Consider the following 15,683-nt stretch of genomic DNA (forward strand, 5'->3'; position numbering starts at 1 on the left):
TCTTTCCTAGGCATATATTTGAGAGCGAACCATAAATGAAAAGAGTTTGTTGTGTTTTATCTGTACGAAAATATTATCCTGGTGTACACTTATTTACCGTGGGTATTTTCAGACACATGATTTTGTGTGTAAGTCTTCTTATATACTCGCGTATCTGCATGTAATACAGTTCACTTTATATCCATAAGTTTATATTTTGTTTGTGACTACTTAGTCCTGATGGTAATTAACTCCACTTTAGGACTTCCTGCCGTCCAATCAGGGTCCAGCCTGCCGGCTTGTCACATGTCTGGGTTTATGTAAAGAAACGTCCACACTGCAGTAAAACATGTCATGAACATGTCTCCAACTCATTGCACACAAATCGCAAATAGGTTGAATATGAATCCAAAGACCTATTAGTAGTGCTAACCAGTCCTCATACGGTCATCCATCATTTGCCAAAGGCTTCGTTCTCTACAAACGTTCGTTCACTTGTTTTCAACCTATTTGTGATATGTATGCAGCAAATTAGCGACTTGTGTTTATGGCATGTTTTGCGGAAGTGTGGACGCAGCCTAAGTACGCAGAATGAAGGTACTTGGAACGGCAGTTTCGTCTCTACCCTCATTTTTGACGATATGGATACAATATTATATATATATATATATATATATATATATTATATATATATATATATATATATATATATATATATATATATATATATATATATATATATATATATATCTATCACTAAGTCCACCGTAGCCCTTTGTTGGCTGAGTCGGTTGAGCTTCAGACTGTCACTCGATGGGCCGGAGTTCAATTCCCCCGGCCGGCTGATGAAGAGTCAGAGGAATTTATTTCTGGTGATAGAAATTCATTTCTCGCTATAATGTGGTTCGGATTCCACAATAAGCTGTAGGTCCCGTTGCTAAAGTAACCAATTGGTTCTTAGCCACGTAAAATAAGTCTAATCCTTCGGGCCAGCCCTAGGAGAGCTGTTAATCAGCTCAGTGGTCTGGTAAAACTAAGGTATACTTAACTTTTAACTAAGTCCACGTCGGAAGGTGAGTGAAAACCGGGACTTTGAACAAGTACTTTCGTAGTTTATTCTGCTTTTTCAAGTTCACATTGAATACGAAAGAAGTTGACAGAGATTTATATACAGAAACAGAAGGTGGGGGCGGGGTTTCCCTTTGGAAAAATATTTTAACGAATCAAAAAATGTGCAGTATTACGTCATCAGTGTCTCCTTGGCCATAGGGGGACAAGAAACGATGTCGTGCAGGTTGAGGATTGGACATACCAGACTCACTCATGAGTTTTTGATGCCCGGCGAAAATCCTCCATTCTGTGATGACTGTATTGTGCCCTTGACTGTGAGAAATTTGCTGGACGAATGCCTCAGTCTTGGGAATCTAAGACATACTGTAGGTTCCTCTCTTGGGGATGGGACAGAGAAGGACATTTGATCCTTGCTACAGTTCTCGGTGAGGATGCAAGTTGTGTATCTTTGTTAGGGAGGCTGGCCTCCTCAGTAAATTTTAAATTGTATACATATCTAATATGTTTCTATGTATACATAGCATATGTGAATAGATGTGATTTTATATATATATATATATATATATATATATATATATATATATATATATATATGTATATATATATATATATATATATATATATATTATAACACATTATAATATTCATCGTTGCATTCAACCCGGATAATTAATCTTCTGGGGGGGGGGAAATATTGTAATGTGTTATAATATATAAAACCATTCTACAAATATATGTGTCTCTGTGAAAATTTTGATGTTTTGCTTGCAGATTCGTCATTTGTCATGAAATATGATAATATGATCTTAAAATGACTTTTTCTTACAGATAAATTGTGTATCATGTGATTCTGAAATTATTGTCTTTCCCTATGCTTATTATGTGTTCCATAATCTGAGTAGAAAAGAATGAGGAAGTGAGAGAGATGAAGTTGACACGTTGACAGCCGACCCAGGATTTGGTCCAAAATACTTTTTCTGTTTACCCAGGTGTTTTGAGTGAGCGGATGATGTCCATCATACAGATAAGAGCCCTGGCATGTTTCTTCTGAGCCTTGGAATACTGTGTGTATTCGGTATTCTGTTTTGTAGAATAGGGTGTTCTGTGTATTCCCTATGTGTATTCTTTGAGTATTCTGGGAGGGCTTGAAGATAAAAGAGGAGTACTGAATGAAAAACAGTTAGGCAAAAGGGGTTGCTGGCATAAGGTTCTCCTGCTCTCTCTGTTCATAATAGGGTGTAAATTTTGGCCATTCGCCCACTAATGTTAATAATTTTGTGAGTCACTGAAGGTGTTGGTATTTTACAAGCATTATGAAAAGTGTATAATGGTGTACCACTTGTAAAAGGTAATGTGATGTTTACTGGTTTTATATTATGTTAAGAGTTAAAGTGATGTTCTAGGTAAAAGAGAATTATTATTTTGATAAGAGGTGGATAATATCTCTTATAGTGAGTTCTAATGTGTCTTGCTGCTAACTGTATCCTACTAAGTGCATATAATTGTGACTTGGCAGTGTTGTCTTTGAGAAAGACGTGAGTTTAGACTTTTTTTAAAAAGTGAAGGTAATCTTTTGAAAGACAGATATAATCTTTACACATATTTTTGTCTTAGTGAAATTGCTGTTGATATATTTCCATTTTTGCATATTTCATTCTTATGTGTCTGTGTTATGATATTACTCTAATTTTATAATTAGACAATGTTTTCCAAAGTTTTGTGTTGTGATTACTTAGCATTTTGTCAGTGCATACTTATTATTGAGATTTCAGTGAATACCTGTATTGACTCCCATTTATTGAAGTTTTAGTGAACACTTGTGTTGGATTTAATTAATCAAGTATATATTTAAAACGTGGGTGGGAGTTAATGGTTTGAATTTTACTTAACCCAATTGCTTTCTTGATAAATTAAAATTTTGTGAATTAATCTTGACTAAGAAATACTTAAAACTTACACTGTTGTCAAGTAATAGTAAATTTTTTTGAGATTGTGAACTCTGCTATAACTTTTGAACTTAGAAATAAATTTGTCTGATTAAAGTTTTAAAAGCACAGTGTTTCATTTTGACCACCAGTAATTAGATAAATTAATGAATGTGTGCAAGGTAAGTGATATATCTGTCTAGTTCTCCTTTATCAAAGTGAAATAGAACCAGGGAAACAATTTTCCACCAGTCTGTTTATAGCTTATTAGTTGTTACCTCATCCATAACTTGATAAAGTTAGATTGATTTTTCCAAGTGATAAGAAAGTTTTGTGGGATCACTGTACCTTTAGAGTATTCAGTCTTAATATATTTAACTTTTTTGGTCTTATTAATTGATCACTTCGTGATAGTATATATAATATTTAAGTTTTTAGATATTTGGCACATGAAACTACTTTCAAATTCATTTATTTTTTTTTTTTAGTTTCCTATTATGATTTATTACGCCCTCAATAACCTAGGTGTTGTGACGCCAGTTTTAGTAACTATAATCAAGTAATCTCAAAAGGGGAAATTTAGCCTTGAAAACCACTTTTATATACCCGAATCAAAGAATTGTATCATTCAGCATATTTCTGATAGAGAATCATAGGAAATTTCATAGTTTTCTTTACGTTTTATTGTACGAGTATCATCGCTGGAATAAATAGTATTAAACTGTGTATCATTGGAAAGAGAATTTACGCTAACTTTTCATGCTTTTGAATTTCTGTATACATGTAGGACCATATTTTTGGCAAATTTTTGTTTTAAGGCAAAGTAGACATTTTCGTTTTTGTGTTCAAACTAACATGTAATGTTTGACAATTTGCCTTTATTATTTCCTTTTGCAACCTACGGCAATAAATTATAACAATTCAGCTTTAAAACAACACCAGTATGAGTATCCCAGCCACGAAAACTAACTTGACACAGTTCCATCGAAGAAAAATATACCTAACTTAATTGCAGTCAGTGTGAAATGGTGGCACCACAATTATGATGTTACGCACAAAGAAAAAGATATGGATACACTGTATTTATATAGCAAGAATATCTCACTGTTAATTTTCACAGACACCTCACTGTCAAAGAGCGATGCAGATACAAAGTGATCAGTTTTTTCTGCTCAAACATTACATCAGCAAGGGAGCGCTCGTAAATGATCCTCATAATTTTAGGAGGAACCATGTTTGCCTTACAAATAACGCTGGGTTCCGGAGTGCATTTAAATGTATATATGCATTATATCTGTGTAAGTGGATTGTGTGGATACTTGATGATGAATGTCTTTATTGTGTGTGTGTCTATATATATATATATATATATATATATATATATATATATATATATATATATATATATATATATATATATATATATATATATATATATATATATGTATATATATATATATATATATATATTTATTTATTTATTTATATCTATAAGCGAATCCCACAAGCAAATGATAGGCAGAAGTTCAGTACCAAGCGCTTTCACGTTTATTAACGCATATATATAATATATATATATATATATATATATATATATATATATATATATATATATATATATATATAATGTCAACATTAAGCTTTTTCCCCTATTGGGGGTGGAATTTAAGAAAATATAGAAAAGCGATTAATACCACATTCATACTTTTACTGTTGAATTGTGGATAAACTGCTATGCAGAACATTTAGACAATGTGGGACACTTCATACACCTACATGCAAGGCTCATCAGCATACAGGATTTTCCCTTTATTTTCAAATTTCTCACAGAAAACGTTTGGTCCACTCACCCTTTTCTTGTCTCAGCCAACAATATTCTTCCCATATCAACCCTTCTATCATTCCTCTTGCTTTCTCCATCAACATTCAACCATACATCCTTAGTCTGCTTAGTAATGTTGTGTTTATAAGTCTTATTTTTCTTATATCACCCTTATCTGTGATTTTCAAGGGAGCAATTATTCTTCTCATCCATTCCTTTGGAACCTTTCCCTCATCCAGACATACATTCCACACATTGGTGAACCATTCAATCACAATTCCACCACCGTACCTCAACATCTTCCTCGTCGTTCCATCAGTTTCATGTGTCTTTCTACTCTTCAACCTCTTAATTGCCCTCAACAGTCACTCCACAAGGATTCTCAAATTTACACTAACCCCTCCTACTCATGCATCATTCAGCTCTGCTTCTGTTCTCTTTTCCAAATTCAGTACATCATCACAAGAGAGCTGCGGACTGTCACTCGATGGGCCGGAGTTCAATTCCCTGGCTGGCTGATGAAGAGTTAGAGGAATTTATTTCTGGTGATAGAAATTCATTTCTCGCTATAATGTGGTTCGGATTCCACAATAAGCTGTAGGTCCCATTGCTAATTAACCAATTGGTTCTTAGCCACTTAAAATAAGTCTAATCCTTCGGGCCAGCCCTAGGAGAGCTGTTAATCAGCTCAGTGGTCTGGTAAAACTAAGGTATACTTATTTATTTTCCATTGACCCAGGGATTATACTCTCATCAGAAGACAATTACTCCAGTAGCATCTTGTATTTTGGGATCCATTTGCTCATTAACCATCCTCTCTGAATTTACTTCCTTGTAGAACAACGCATTTTCTCTAAACTTCTTACTCCCTCCTTTTTCTGTTATTCCCTTTCTTAATCTTCTTATATGCCTGTATACGTTTTTCCCTTCTTTGCAATTGCGTCTCTAATCATATCTGTTTTTTTATTTCGTTTAAACTTGTCGTTTCCCTATTCCAGCTCTGTTTTATTCCCTCTTCTCACTCTCCTAAGACAAACACGCTCCCTAATAATTCTGTGACCCCGTCCTAGAATTTTTCGCACTCTCTTTACAATCTTTCATCTTCTGTGCCATTAATCCTATTCCATTTTAACCCAGTTTCTCCTTATATATTCGCTTCAATAACTCATTATCAAACTTACCCGTCTGACGTATCCTTTCAGCAACTTTTTCACCCTGAACTCTCCAACTTGAATTTCCATTTACCCTAACTTTTGCTTCAGTCCAATAAACAACATTATTGTTCCTCTTGATGTTCGTCATCTCGGCATTGCATATGCATATATATATATAATTATATATATATATATATATATATATATATATATATATATATATATATATATATATATATATATATATATATATATATATATATATATATATATATGTATATATATATAATATATAATATATATATATATGTATGTATATATATATATATAATTTATATATATATATATATGTATATATACATATATATTATATACATATATATACTATATATATATATATATATATATATATATATGTATATATATACTGTATATATATATATATATTTATATATGTGTGTGTGTGTCACTAAGTCCACATCGGAGGGTAAGTGAAAACCGGGACATTGATCAATGTTAATCTCCACCCTGGAACATCCCATGATCCTTTGTCCCTGTCTTTGTTGTTTAAAGAACATGCTGCCCAGCTTAACAAACTGTAACCCCGCCCCAACTTCTGTTTTTGTATATAAATCTCTGTCAACTTCTTTTGTATTCAGTGTGAACTTGAAAATGTAGAATAAACTGCGAAAGTACTTGTTCAAAGTCCCGGTTTTCACTCACCTTCCGACGTGGACTTGGTGATATTCTCAACACGTTCCTTCGTACTGCATTGGGTATATATATATATATATATATATATATATATATATATATATATATATATATATATATATATATATATATATATATATATATATATATATATATATATATATATATATATATATATATATATATATATATATATATATATATACTCATATATATATATATATGTGTGTGTGTGTGTGTGCGTGTGTGTGTGTATATATATATATAAATTTGTGTGTGTGTGTGTATGTACATGTGTCGTGCGCGCATGAGAGGCTGAAGTTTGTATAAATATTTGCATGTATAGTAAGAAGACATTCAACTTCCTATATTTATATTATATTGCTATTAACTTTATAAGCATCCATTACGCTCCCTGAGTAATAAATCCATTTGATAGACATCTATTTTATATGCCCATTTATACTCTTATTTAAAAAAAAAAAAAAAAAAAACCCTAACACCTGAAAACGAAATCAAGAATGAAGTTAGGAAATGAAGAAACAAATGATTCCTGGTGGCTACAGTCTCACAGACTCACACCCATTGAGAACTGGACGTGGATTGGTTGCTAGACAGTCCTCGCCTACTGATTCTCGCATCTGATTGGCTGACTTATTTTATTGACCACACCTGTCTTCCTGGAAGTTTGTGCGCTTCTTTAAGAACAAAAAGGAAACTTGTTTTTGATGCGGTTATATAATTAAGATACAAAATTCAGATGGCGTATAGGAAAGGGAAATAAAGGACGATCGAATATAAACTCATGTCTCCGATTCCTGCTTCGTGGAAGAAAGGATGGCACGGTTGCGACTTGCTTAACAGGCTGTAAGGAAGACAGGATGTATGTCATAATACAGCGGGAAAGGATGTCTTTGTAAGGAGATGAATCGTGGAAGGAGTATACTGCTTCTGATGGTAAAGATTCTCTCTCTCTCTCTCTCTCTCTCTCTCTCTCTCTCTCTCTCTCTCTCTCTCTCTCTCTCTCTCTCTCTCTCTCTCTCTACATGTAGAGTTCATTGTGCCTGTCCCTCCACGATAATTTTATAATAATTTCATAATCATATTCGTATCTTTTAGCTAATCAAGCTATTTTGACATTTATACAAATATTTTACTTTTGGTTGCTCTGAATACTCAATATCATAGCTAGGGCACAATGCTCTTGCAGGTTGCAGCTTCTTACAGCCAGCAAGATTCCTGGCGTTGTGCAGAGTTGCTGAAGTTGAGAAACCTTGCAGATTTAACAAGCGTAATCAAAGTTGTTCCTTTGATCAGCTCTTCCTGAAAACAGTCATTATTATATTCAGTCCATTTCTTCGTATCTTTTAGCAAATGGATGTTCCTTTACTAGACGTTCATGTAATTGCTTTAGAAATTGCCTTTGTCAAAGCGTAGACGACTTTAGACGGACTGCCACTTCATTTCATGTTTTGTCTACTAAATCAGCACAATGGAAGGGAATGGGATTATACCGCAATGTGACCTCTCTCTACGAGATGTACAGACATTCTCAGTGGTGTGTTTTGGTATTTTTCAAAGGAAAAAGGAGAATTTTTGGTTAACATTAAATTTTAATGAGCTATGCATCATGATCAAGAAACATTGAATATTTCCGAAACGACAATAATCGAATTAATAACAGCAAGGAAAGGGAACGCTTCCTGTAAATTCTTGTGGCACCCACGGGGATGAATAGAACCTCGATGAGCTTACACCACCACATTCTGTCATGAGCTGACTCCTCAAGATCTTCCCAACAATCATCTCCTGCTTCCCGCCTCATTGTCCTCAACCACGTCTCCTTTGGTCTACCTCTACCTCTTCTACCAAGGGCAACCCACCCGGTGTATCTTGTACTATTCCCTGTCTTCTATACACATAGCCTAGCCACTTCCAGCGTGAGAACCTAACATACTCATCGACCGGCTGCGCTGCCGTTACTTCTCTAATTCTGTCATTTGACATCCCACCCTTCTATTTAATTCCTATTATTCTTCCGAGCACCTTATTTTCAAATGCTAAGAATTTATCATCCGAAGTCACTGTATGCCCATAAATCAAAATACTCCTAACCATTACCTTATAAATTTTTATTATTGTATTCATAGAAAAATTGCTATTATTCCAAATATTTTTAAGCATTCCCATTGCCTGATGAGCCTTTTATAATCTTTCCATAAATTCTGTGCTCAGAGAACCATCCTTATCTAAATAAGTAGCTAAATATTTAAACTTATCCACTTGCTTTACAACCATGCCTTCAGTTAGACAATCCTGTGCATTTTCAATATTCATAGTCATGATTTCAGTTTTTCCACTATTAACAACCAAACCAACCTTTCGACCTTCGCTGGCTAGACAACCCAACACTCTCTGCATCTTTTCTGGTCCCTTGCACTTCAAAACTATATCATCAGCATAATCCAAGTCAAGAAGTTTCTCACTTTCTCCCCAGAGTATACCTGCGTCCGTTTCTCTTTTAACCCTTCTCACAACGTAATCTGTGACCAACACAAACAACAGAGGAGACAGAAAGCCACCCTGAATCACACCAGACTTGACCTCAAACGGATCACTCAAACACCCATCAACCATCACTTACAAGATGTACCCTCATGCATGATCATAATAACCCTCACAAACTTTTCCGGTATTCCATAATGCCTCATGATTTTTAACACGGTCCGTCTCGAAATACTATCAAAAGGCTTTTTCAAAATCAACAAAACAAAGACTTAACGGAGTTTTCATTTCATTAGCTTGCAGCATTCAGTTCCTAACTATGGAGATCTGATCACTGCAACCCCGCCCCTTTCTAAAACCGGCCTGTTCATCCCTCAGAGTACCATCAACCACTGGTTCCAACCTATTCAACAATACTCTACTGAAAATTTTCAAGGATACAAGTGACAAAGTGATTCCCCCTCCAATGCACACCTACTCAGATCTTTCTCTGGAACTTTAATGATCACACCATTCTTCCAACCTGATGGTATTATCTCTGTCACCCATGTCTCATTGAATGATATCTTCAAGACAAATGCTAATCTATCCTTCTCCCCACTACTTTATTATGCACCTTCTTTTTCGCTCTCTTTCTCCCTGACTGCTTTATCTATCTTCCTGTACACATTATCTGTTTTTATCCCACCATTCACCTATTTTATTTCCTTTTCATATGCTCTTGTACCCAATAACCTCCCTGCTGTCCCTCTAATCCTATCAGAGAATTTCACATACACGCCATCTACTCTTTTCATTTGTACATATCTACCTTAGCTCATATCTCATCCTTTTTCCCTTTAGTATATGCCTTTTATAAGCGTCCTTAGCTGATTCAAATAGTATCAACTGCATTTTCTAAGTCCGTCAAGTTTCTGCATCCTTATCTAAACCTTCTCCTCCACCTCCAGCCACTTTTTTCTTATAATTGAATCCATTAAAAAAGGCAAATAACAAAGGTGACAAAACAGCACACTGCAGCACTCCACTGCTTGCTACTTAGATCATCATCAGCTTAACTCCAGTGCCATGCGACGCAGAGGTTCTAATCCTGGTCGGGGCAGATGCACTGATCGTATATGGTTTCCTCTGGGTGAGAGTGAGTTATTCCCAAGGTTGAATGCGATGTTAAGGGTGTATGGGACTTAATATCTGAGAGTATGGAATAGTCACATGTGTATTAGTGAGTATGTGTGCGTGTATATGTATATATGTATATATATATTATATATATATATATATATATATATATATATATATATATATATATATATATATACATCCAAAAATATTAAGCCACGAATATCATTTAATATCGAATTCACAGTACCTTGGGAATAACTTATTACCAAAGGGAATTATAACTGGTAAGTGCTTTGGCCCAAGCTAGGATTTGAGCATGGGCCTTGATTCAGAAACAACAATAAATAGTCGACTTTGACCACTTGGCTATCGAATCCTGGTGTAAGCAGAAGCCCTAATCTTTTATAAATCTCTTAAAGTGAATGTCATTCCTGTGGGTGAATTTGTGAATATAAAAAAAAAAATATATACGTATGTGACCAAAAATTCATATATATATATATATATATATATATATATATATATATATATATATATATATATATATATATATATATATATATATATATATATATGTATATATTATATAGATATATATGTATGTATATGTGTGCGTGTGTGTATACATCAAGTACTAATGTCTAGCGACAACTCAACAGCTTCTTTTGAAGGGACGAACAAACACTACCAGTATTCTGCTACATTTTTATTTATATTTAGCGACAGCTGTTTCAGCCTTTAACCCATGGCCATCTGAAGGGCTACATTGGATCTTCAATGGAACAACACTGTAATATATTAACGAGTATAGCCAGAAAATTGACCAAAATCAAGAGTCCAAAATGATCTCTGTTGGGCACAAATTGGCTACATGCCAATGGCACTTTTTCTGGAATCAGGAGGTCCATGGAGAAACATCCTGGGCTATGAAATGTGTTAAATCTTAATTTTTCTGAACTATGAAATTTATGTTAAATCTTCATTTTGTATTATTGTTCTGGATAAATTAAAATTTTCTCTTTGTAAATGCCAGTGTGCTTGAGTGCAGTTCCATTACGGGTCTTGTATAGTCCTGAATATGGTTAAGGGCTCATGACTTAGCTACGTGGATGCCGACTTAAGATTAAATTGATAAAGCAGCAGAGTAACAGTTTTTGTGTGTCTCTTCAAAACTTCATCCTTGGAGTTAAGAAGTACTGTAGTGGAAATTGTTCAAGTGTTACATCTGGACTATGACTTGATGAAAATAAAGGAGGACTGCATACATATATATATATATATATATATATATATATATATATATATATATATATATATATATATATATATATATATATATATATATATATATATATATATATATATACACACACTGTATGTGTACACGTATTTCCCATCATCTCTTTGCACTGTCTTTACATTTAAATTGCGCATTCCCTCTTCCGTTGGGTCCCGGGTGCACTGTATTGGTTCAGTAAGCGACGTCATTTTGTAAACAAATATTAAAGACACCTTTTTCACGGGTCTTTGGGGATATAGGAACCCGAATGCCGTACACTTTTTGGTGGTGTAGATAATTTGTAATTATCTTTTTCTAAGTTGACAGTTGTTTTTATCTATATATTTTATACACTTGACCCACAATACTGTACTGTTTTCAGGTATATTCATATGTTTATTCTCAGGGGTGATTTCGAAAAAATTAGGTTGCAATATATTATTTTGTAATTAAAATAAGGTGCTGTTGAACGCACTTCTCGTCGTTAGGCCTGTGTTTGTTTGTTGCAATTTCCATCGTGAAATAATTATAATTACGATTTATTTTCCATTTCTCGTGGTCACAAAAGAAAGCTTTAGAGGAACCTTACTCATTTTCGCTTCGACCACCGTGTCTTATGGCCACAGAAACTCGAAAGTCAGCATGAGAAAGAGAAACACCAAGAAAAGGATCTAGTTGCCGAGTCAGGTCAAGAATCGTCGCAATTAATGGTGGAATTTATTATGCCAATGGGAAATGTCACGGGTTCTGTAATCGTAGTTAATTGTTAGGGGAATAATATTTTTAGCTCTAGGTGTGTTTGCAGGTAATGTATGTGAAATCAATTACCTAAGGAAGACTAGGCCTAGTTGATCCTTTGGCTAACCTGGAAGACCCAGCCCTACAGGCCTAGAGTGTCTTGGCTGTATTTTATAACCATATTTTTCATAGCCATAGTTATTGTCGATTAACGTAAACATTTTCGTACTTGGGGGTCATATAATCTTCAGGAAGGGAATAGGCTATCCAAGGCGTACTTTAAAGTTCTCGGTACAAAACACGGAGTACTTAACTCTACAAGACGTTAGGCTAAGTGGTTAAACCTTTTTGAACCAATATAGAGTAGGATAGACGCTGAATTAACTAAGGCCATTTGCATACCAGCCTTTCTGAATAAATGCTTAACTATGAGGTACACATAGTAGCCTCCTGTAGTCCTTAGGCTATTAAGTTGTTGCCAAACATTGCCCTTGCTTCATTTTTCTGATAGAATTGTTAGCCTAGTTTGTGTAATATTTTTTTGTGCGTACAAGTATAGCCTACAAACCATCATCAGTAAATTTATAAGTTAGGCGTAATGCCACACATTTTTACTGTGGTAATTCTAAGTACTAGCTCTGTGACTGTTTTTACCTTGGAAACTGGTTTTTTCTACACTTTTAGGGCTTTTCATACTGCTGGTGAGTTTATTTGTTGTCGGCCAACTGTTATTTGCCCCCTAACTCTACTCAACAGTAAAGGTGGACTGTGGGAATTCGGGGTTTTGGGTGGAGGAGAACACAGAAATGGAGCGGACATGTTTACGTTGAGGAGGTGCCCTCTGGAGGGGAAAAATGAGAGGGAGCCATTCACCAACAGGAGGGAGTTGAATGCATTTCACCGTGTTTAGTACTGGCATCTGGGGGATGGAATGTCCCTTCGCCGTGTTTAGTTCTGACCCCGGGGGTACCCATACGTTAACAAGTTATTGCACTTGCCGGACAGGATATGAACCGTTCCAAACAGACGTACCCGTGCTCTGTCTTGTGAAGATCGTGTATGGAAACCCCTTGTTCGTTGGACTTCAGGGGTTAATTACAGGTTAATTACATTCACGCAACAAAAATTGAAGATAAATCCATAATTAGCAACCAAAATACTATAGAAAAAGTCAAGTTAGAAGGAAGTCGTCGCTGCAGAGCTACTACTTAGATCTACCTTTACTTTCATACCACAACCACTCCCATGAGTGCTGTGTTTAGTACTGGCCCCATGGTAATGAATGTCAAAACATTAACAAAAGATGTCAGATATCTTACTAACAGTAAATTTGCAGTAGATTTTAGTATGATTTTTATTTTAAGTAGATTAAGAACAGAACATAAAAACTTCTTCATTAATTAGAAGTAAGCAGGTGAGTGGCAGGGCACTTGCTACTCACTTATCAGTAACCCGTCACTTTTTCTTCAGATTTATAGCTTATATTAGCTTAAGTCACAACTTCTTTATTTTTTTGTTCATTCATGGTTTTCAACTGGGTTGTGAAGCTTTACATCATACTTTTATGTTTTTTGTGGTTTGTGGTTGTTCAGTAAGCATATTTGAGGGATTCTTGGGGTACAATTTTACTGGTATCATGAAACTTGAGGTTCACTATGATTTAAAGTGTTCACACAGTTTATAAACCGTGTCTTTACAGTAAGACTTTCACAGATGTCAGCTTGCCTTCAGAGCCCCTCAGTTGCTGTGTATTAGGAAAAGTGGACTTTCTTATGCGATTGGTGTTGTAGATGAGGCGTATCTCCAGTCGGAGCTACTGTTCAGCAGCTTCCTCACTGACATTCCTTGATGCTTGCTCCTCACAGTTCCTGCATTGAATGGCTGTCTTTGCTTTGAGGCAGGGATTCTAACTGTATTGCGTGGACATCTCTCCCTAGGTACAGTTTTCCGTGTTCGTAAGGAGTATCAGACATTTTTGACCATCCTAGGAGCCTCAGCCTTTGTAGTGGGATGATTTGCCCTCCGCATCATTTCTCAAGCACCTTGTGAGTCATTTGATTGAGATCTCGCCCTCAAGAATGTTTTTCTGCTAGGCATAGCTTCAAGGAAGTGTGTGACACATGGTGGTTTGGGAATCTTTTACGTTGTCATTCATACCTCCCTGTATGGGGATAATGCCTTGAGTGTGCCATATGCATATCTACAGGATGTGTACTGACTCCTTTCACGTATAAGTGTTTTACTCTACATCCATTCCTGCTTCCTTCCTTCCATACTGCTCTTTAATCTGTGTGTTACTTCTCCAAATTTCATCTATAGATCAGTGTACATCATCTCATTTATTTTTGGGATATCTCTATCTTGTTGTCCAACTGCTCAGTGTCCTTGTCACTGTCTTAAATGCTGGGTTGAAAGTGCCCAGTGCATGGCTTCATAGCCTAAATTTCACAAGTCACCCACTTACTCATTCTTTCCCGAGTTTCCTGCAACAACTCAGAACCCATCAGTTCCAACAAGAGATTCAAGCATTTGTTGATTTCATCCTTCTGGGTTATTGGGGATCTGGATGAGATGCTTCTATGTTCAGTGTGACCTTTGCGGACCTATCTAAACAGGATCCAATCTCCCTGGCCTGAGTGTCTGTGCCTCTTTGTTAATACAAATAGGCACAAGAAGATTTTTTAGAACATCCTTTCTTTCTGCTTTTGTGAAGTGAAGATCTGTGCATAACTAGTGGCGTAACTAGTATTAGTGGTGCCCCAGGCAGACTTTGAAAGTACCACCCCATTCCCATGCATTTTTCGCAGTTGTAATCGTCATCACAATCACTACACTACACCAATCATTAGCAGCAGCAGACAAAAGGCCGGTTGACTGGCTAGCCTTCTTCTTCGTCAGAGAATTTGGGATTGTGACTTTGGTGTTGGTCTGACTCAGACAGGTCATGGCGCCAGGCAGAGAGAGAAGAGATTACAGTAGTCCTGATGGTAAACACGGCCAGAAGAGAAGAGATGAGCTTAAGCGACCAAGGAGGAGAAAGAAACCAGGGTTGCTGTTGTCAAAGATCATTTATTGTTCAACAGTCCAACAGCAGAGTCTATAAATCGTTGTTCAGAGTTCTGATCAGACAAAATATGCTAGAAAATCTAGAATTATGCCAGACCAGACCTGCTCAAAAGATGCCAAAGTGCTGCCCGGGGCGGACACCCCCCCCCCCCTTAGTTATGCCACAGGGGTCATTCTTCAAGGAGGATAGTCATCCAGTCCAAACCCTACAAAAAACTTCAGGATTCTCAGAAATTTTTGTAGAGTGAGTGTCTATATGAGAACTTACAGGAGTCATGGATCCTTTGCACTTTCTCTCGTTACCAGGA

At 35.8% G+C, this 15,683-nt stretch overlaps 1 protein-coding gene across 6 annotated transcripts in view; it reads left to right on the top strand.

The window, feature by feature from the left end:
* Pex19 (peroxin 19) overlaps nucleotides 1-15,683 on the top strand; it is a 212,040-nt gene that overhangs the window by 161,767 nt on the left and 34,590 nt on the right. Inside the window, exon 1 of one of the 6 annotated variants that reach the window (XM_067091987.1) lies at nucleotides 11,794-11,872. The exons of 1 other annotated variant lie outside the window; for it this stretch is intronic. The gene's annotated coding sequence lies outside the window, so the exon portion shown is untranslated. Of the gene's footprint in view, nucleotides 1-11,793; nucleotides 11,873-12,113; nucleotides 12,377-15,683 lie in introns of those variants that run through there. 4 more of the 6 variants (XM_067091984.1, XM_067091985.1, XM_067091986.1 and 1 more) reach the window with 4 other exon arrangements.

The sequence above is a fragment of the Macrobrachium rosenbergii genome, chromosome 48 (assembly GCF_040412425.1).
Source record: "Macrobrachium rosenbergii isolate ZJJX-2024 chromosome 48, ASM4041242v1, whole genome shotgun sequence".
Classification (NCBI taxonomy): Eukaryota; Metazoa; Arthropoda; class Malacostraca; order Decapoda; family Palaemonidae; genus Macrobrachium; species Macrobrachium rosenbergii.